This window comes from Bos grunniens, chromosome 10 (assembly GCF_055505025.1).
Source record: "Bos grunniens cultivar Pamir isolate PY7600 chromosome 10, Bosgru_T2T1.0, whole genome shotgun sequence".
Lineage (NCBI taxonomy): Eukaryota > Metazoa > Chordata > Mammalia > Artiodactyla > Bovidae > Bos > Bos grunniens.
Genome location: NC_141174.1, coordinates 77212792 through 77219332, shown reverse-complemented (window position 1 = coordinate 77219332; position 6541 = coordinate 77212792).

Sequence of the window (6541 nt, the reverse complement as noted above, 5' to 3'; positions counted from 1 at the left end):
GGAACCGGAAATTTAGGTGCGGAGTCTGTCACTCTCACTAGCTGCAGCGAACATCCTGCGCGAACATTGGCGCCGCGCAGCAACAGCCAATGCGGAGAACGAGTGCTTGCTAGTAGCCAATAAACAATCGATCTGTATATCGCCTTGGAGGCCGTTTGTGCACCTCAATTCCAGCGTAGCCAGCCGGAAGCTAGGTGACTTCCACGCTGCGTCGTGATTTGTCTCCGCCTCCAGAAATCGGAGGGGCGGGGTTAGATAGGTATGGGCTGGCCCTATGCTGGATTCCCCAGAAACGCGTCACAGGAAGGCCAAGAATTTGTGTTTGTATTAACTACCAGTGTTCTTTGTTTTACCTTCTGGAGAACACTGAATTCTTGGAGTTTTTACCTCCCGTGTGGAATGGAGAGACTGCAGTAATGGGAAGATGAACAAGGAAACCAGATTTAGGAGACGAAATTGATGGAATAATAGATAATAATGTTTCTTACTTGTTAGTTTCTCTTAATATTAAACCAGTACTTTTAAACCAGGTAAATAGCTACCATGAGAACCTTATGTGACAGGTAGTGTGGCAGGTATAAATAAGGTATGGTACTACCTTATTTAGTCCCCATACTTCTAAAGGATAGATTTTGCACCCAAGGAAAGTGAAAGTTCAGGTGGCTAAATATTCTGCTTGAGATCCAAGAGCTTGTTAGGTGAGAACAAGTTCTAAACCTTGGCAATCTAAGTCTGATCTTCACCTTTACACATATGCTCTGCTGGTAGTATTGGTACTTAAAAGGCAAGTTAGCAAGTGTCAATTTGTCAAGTGCTGATGACAAATTGGTACTTTCTATCTGGGGGCTTCTCTGGTAGCTCAGTTGGTAAAGAATCTGCCTGCAATGTAGGAGACCTGGGCTCGATTCCTGGGTTGGGAACATACCCTGGAGAAGGGAATGGCAACCCACTCCAGTATTCTTGCCTGGAGAGTCCCATGGACAGAGGAGCTTGGGAGGCTACTGTCCATGGGGTTGCAAGAGTCAGACATGACTTAGCAACTAAACCACCGCCACCATCTACATCTATGAGGATTAAATTATGACCTGCTGTAGCTGCTGACCGGTAGCATCCTCTGAAAGGATTTCAGGATGGAGATCAAGAATGAGGCATTTTGTGCTCTGGGGAAAACTGGCAGAAAGTCCATATGTTTTCAGGAGATGATTTTCATGAGCCCAATTTTTGCATCTTCTCGTATTTAGAAAAGCACCAACATCGTTCATGGTGATGTCTGCTCCCCATGACTAGCAGTAACCTTCACATGACTAGCAACAACCTTTTGCAAAAATTTGTGCTTGATTGCTTGTATTCCCCCTCCTTCACCAAAATCACATATATACGGACCTTGCCTCGTGCCTCTTCAGAACAGTTTCTCAGAGCTATCTGAAATGCTGTCTCCTGGCCTCTAAGTTCTCATTTTGCCCCCAAATAAAAGTTAATTCACAACTCATCACAGTCTGCGATGCAGGTCTGACCTCTGTGAAAGACGGAGGGAAAGAAAACAGGTTGGATAGGCACAGTTCTAAAAAGGTTCAGCCAGGCTAATGGAGAGTCTTTGAGCTCAAGGTGGCTATCAGAGAAGTTGTGCTTCCTGAGAAATAGGCCTGACTTAGTATCCGAGCTACACTCAGTCACTGTCTGAGAGCAGCCCATAAGAAGCATATCAGATTCACAGGCTAGCAGTTGGGGTCATCAGTTAATTATGATTACTACAGCAGGAGATCTGAGTAGTGCATTTTCACACTTGCCCTAGAACCACACAGATCTGCTTTGATAGGTTCAAGAGACGATTCCTTCAAGCCTTATATGGGACTCCGTTTTTGAAGAGAAATTTGGAAGAAAGAGAGGGAAAATATAGTCACTGTTACTGTGGTTGATTTCAGGGCTGAAGTTATCCTCTCCTTCCTTTACATTAATTCTCATTCCCCCTTGCCCTCAGCTGTGACAGTGGCATGTCTGGTATTAGAACCCAAACCCTCTATCCTGAATGGTCCAAACCCTTGATAGTCATATCTTTCCCCAGCTGACATTGTAGTACATATAGCCTCACAGTTACATGGGAATTCTGGGAAGCACCCAAGTAGATCACTTTGGTTTTGCATTGCTGGGGTCCAGCCTTGGTTGGATCCAGGGATTCCCTTGGGAGGATGGCGTTGGCAATTAAGAGAAATAGAGAAAGAGATAAGGAAAGAATTTTGCAGTTAAGAAAATAGAGGAGAGAAAAGAGGCTGATATTCCTTGGTTTACGCAGAAAGCCAATAAAGCCTCAGCACGGGACTTGCTCTGTTCACGTAGGCTGCAGGCGCCCTCTCGAATCGTGGAAGATGCCCCACCTTAGGCACCTTCTCGAGTGGGTCTTAGAAGCCCAGGCAAGAAAGTGAACGCAGAGGGCCTCTGGGCTCCAGGGAATCAGCCTGAAAAGGAAAAGGAAAGAGAAAGAATGACATGGGGAGACCAAGCCTGATGATCAAGGCCCACACTGTATTTTCCAAAGTAGTTTTTATACCTTAAGTTGTGCATAGAGGATAATGGGAGTTGGGGGGGCGTAGAGTCATGCAAGGTCAGCAGTCCTTGATCCTTATCGAAGCCAGGCTTTCTTTCTGCAAACTTATCATATGCAAAAGCTTTAGGTGACTTACATCATCTTCTGGCCAGGAGGCTTGTTAACATTTTATGAACCTTTCTTCAGAAAACTTATTTTTCTCTAAAGGTGATTATTCTAAAGTCAGGCGCCACCCTCCAAAAGCATTAGATAAAGTTGCATTCCTATAGGGCAAAAGTGTGGTGGGCTATAACAAGAAAAGAATTAATTCAAGGGTCCAAGGTTACAAATATTAAAGCTACTACTTACATTTCTATACACCAACTATATTAATCAATACACTCCCAGGGACACAGTAGGTAAGGGATATGAAAACTTGGCAGCAAGCATTAGCTCAACAAAGAAATCCTCTACTAGTTCTATTCTAACAATTTTAACTCTCTGAGAAGCTCTGCATTGCTAGAATATCTTAAGCTTCCCATGCCTCTTGTGGTTGGGAGGCTGTGAATCTGAACAAACCTGTCAGGCAAGCTAGAAAGTCATCAGAGGGGTTTGAATTGAAACACTCCTATTATGCCCAGGAGAATTATTAACTAGAGGTCTAAATTGATTTTCTTTAGAGAAAGGTGGTCAGGGATAGCTCCCCCTTAATGTCAGGGGAGTTGGTAAAAGTCATAAAATAGTAAAACAGACAGATTCTGGTTTTGGGGTAGATGCTTGGGCAGGTCCAGGAGGGGGCGCCCTTGAGCCCTGACTCGCCTTGCCCATCAGGGCTCTCCCGCACGACCTTGTCATGGGTGTGAACTCCCGTGTTGGCTCCCAGCACTGCATGAATTCTTCTCTGCTCTCATTGTGTAAAAAAGAGTCCTACCTCTTCCTTCTAATTACTGTTACTTAGCTCTGACAGTGGAGAAGGCAATGGCACCCCACTCCAGTACTCTTGCCTGGAAAATCGCATGGACGGAGGAACCTGGTGGGCTGCAGTCCATGGGGTTGCTAAGAGTCGGACACGACTGAGCAACTTCACTTTCACTTTTCACTTTCATGCATTGGAGAAGGAAATGGCAACCCACTCCAGTGTTCTTGCCTGGAGAATCCCAGGGACGGGGGAGCCTGGTGGGCTACTGTCTATGGGGTCGCACAGAGTCGGACACGACTGAAGCGACTTAGCAGCAGCAGCAGGAGCAGCCCTGACAGTTCGGTAACTCCTCATCTTCTGCTCCCTAGACCTAAGAAATCCAAAGTGTTATGGCAGCAGCTGTAGATTGTAGTTCAGTGAGACCCTCGATATATCCCTTGACAAGAATGCATCCTCTTTGGGGACCTGAACCTTTGACTTGACAGAGCCCAGCATTACAGAGATGAAAGCATGAAATTTCCATGGGTCAGAAGGAGTGATGGTAAAGGAAACCATTCCTGCTTCTACTCCTTGGTTATCAGACCTATGTAATCATCATATTGGGGTATTATTTAGAGTTTTCTGATTCAATATGTACACTGCATCCTGAAGGATGGTACCCCATCTTTTCAGAATGTTCCCTCCAAGCTGTTGTTTCAGCTGTGCCCTTAGAGAGCCAGCCTGTAGCTTTCCCCTCTCCTACCCTCCCTTCCTCTTCCCTTCCCTTCCTTTTTCTTTCCTTCCCTTGTCAGCAGAGTTGGACAAAACTTAGCCACTCAGTTCAGTTCAGTCACTCAGTCATGTCTGACTTTTTGCAATCCAATGAATCGCAGTATGCCAGGCCTCCCTGTCCATCACCAACTCCCGGAGTTCACCCAAACTCATGTGCATCCGGTGATGCCATCCAGCCATCTCATCCTCTGTCGTCCCCTTCTTCTCCTGCCCCCAATTCCTCCCAGCATCAGGGTTTTTTCAAATGAGTCAACTCTTCACGTGAGGTGGCCAAAGTATTGGAGTTTCAGCCTCAGCATCAGTCCTTCCAATGAATACCCTGGACTGGTCTCCTTTAGGATGGACTGGTTGGATCTCCTTGCAGTCCAAGGGACTCTCAAGAGTCTTCTCTGGCACCACAGCTCAAAAGCATCAATTCTTCAGCACTCAGCTTTCTTCACAGTCCAACTCTCACATCCATACATGACCACTGGGAAAACCATAGCCTTGACTAGATGGACATTTGTTGGCAAAGTAATATCTCTGCTTTTCAATACGCTATCTAGGTTGGTCATAACTTTCCTTTCAAGGAGTAAGCGTCTTTTAATTTCATGGCTGAAATCACCATCTGCAGTGATTTTGGAGCCCAAAAAAGTAAAGTCTGCCACTGTTTCCCCATCTATTTCCCATGAAGTGATGGGACCAGATGCCATGATCTTAGTTTTCTGAATGCTGCTGCTGCTGCTGCTGCTGCTGCTGCTAAGTCGCTTCAGTCGTGTCCGACTCTGTGCGACCCCATAGACGGCAGCCCACCAGGCTCCTCTGTCCATGGGATTCTCCAGGCAAGAATGTTGAGCTTTAAGTCAACTTTTTCACTCTCCTCTTTCACTTTCATCAAGAGGCTTTTTAGTTTTGCTTCACTCTCTGCCATAAGGGTGGTGTCATCTGCATATCTGAGGTTATTGATATTTCTCCTGGCAATCTTGATTTCAGCTTGCAACTTAGCCACTAAGCAATAACAAATACTGATGCTGAGCAGGGCCCTATGGGACTCCTGGGTAGAAAGCCTTTCTGTGTCCCCAATTTCTTTGATTATAGGAAATAGCCTTCATTCAGCCTCCATGAACTTCCCTGAGTTTCAATGGCCAGATCCAGCAGTTACTAATTAGGGAAGGGAGAAGATGCAAGACAAGGGAGAAATAGTCAAGAGAAACAATAGTGCAGCCTTGGGGAAGGGTCCTGGTTCCCCATCAGAGGATACACACAATAATATCTTTGAGTTGTTTTGCAGATACTGAAACCCCCTCCCAGAGGAAGAAGTTAACTATCAGCAATGGTATGCTGCCCAGATAAGAAGCACGTAGACCTCAGACCAGTTGGAACTGGAAGGCTGATGATGTTGACTCATCCTTACCTCACTACCAACCCATTAGAAGAATGCAAACCGGTCACTGCCTTGATCCTTATCACTTACTTGACTATAAGACTTCTCCCTATTCCCCAGGGAGGAGAGCACAGTATTTGAAGTGCTAACCTACTGTGTTCCTTCTTTGCCTGGCAGGGAAATAAAGCCACTGTATCTTTTTTTCTTTATAACTCTATCTCTATATTTCTATTGGACATCTGTGCATGGAGAGCCAAGATTTTGGCATCAGTACCAATTAATGCTTTGCATTAGTCCTTTGTTTTCCTTTAGAAGTAAGTGATACTGTTGAAATAACTTCAAAAGAAATTAGGGGAGTTCTTATGAACTATGGTTAAAAATAGAATGTGGTAGTTTAGCTACTTCTCCTTGGATATAATCCCCCATATCTTTGATTTTACTTATCAAGCCAGTAGAGCCACCTGATGATGACTGCACTAACTTTTCATCTTATGATATATGACTTCTGTCTTGCCCAGATTTGATAAATAATTTATCCTCACACAACTCACTGATGCAGGCTACATAGGAGGTCTCAAGCCATAGTCTTGATGCCAAAGGCCGTGTCATTCTTCCTCTTGCACTGTCCCTGGTTATCATGGTAATGAAAGTGGGATCTCACTGCGGTATTTAATTGCCTCAATAGAAGGATTTTCTTTTCTTAGTTAAAATATGCCCTGCTGAATTAGTTTGAGAAATATCCAAGATGTGTGGGTAAACTGAGTGAAACCGTATGGGGCTCCTAGGCATGGAAGCATTTTCTGTCTCCCATTCCTTATAGGCAAGATTCCAGCCCCATGTCTTCCTTGAGTTCCAAATGGCAGATTCAAACAATTGCTAACCAAAGGAGGAACAATCAAGAAACCCCCTGAAGCAATATTAACAGGACCAGAGATGCTAGTCTCAAGATTAGGAGACTGACCGTTTG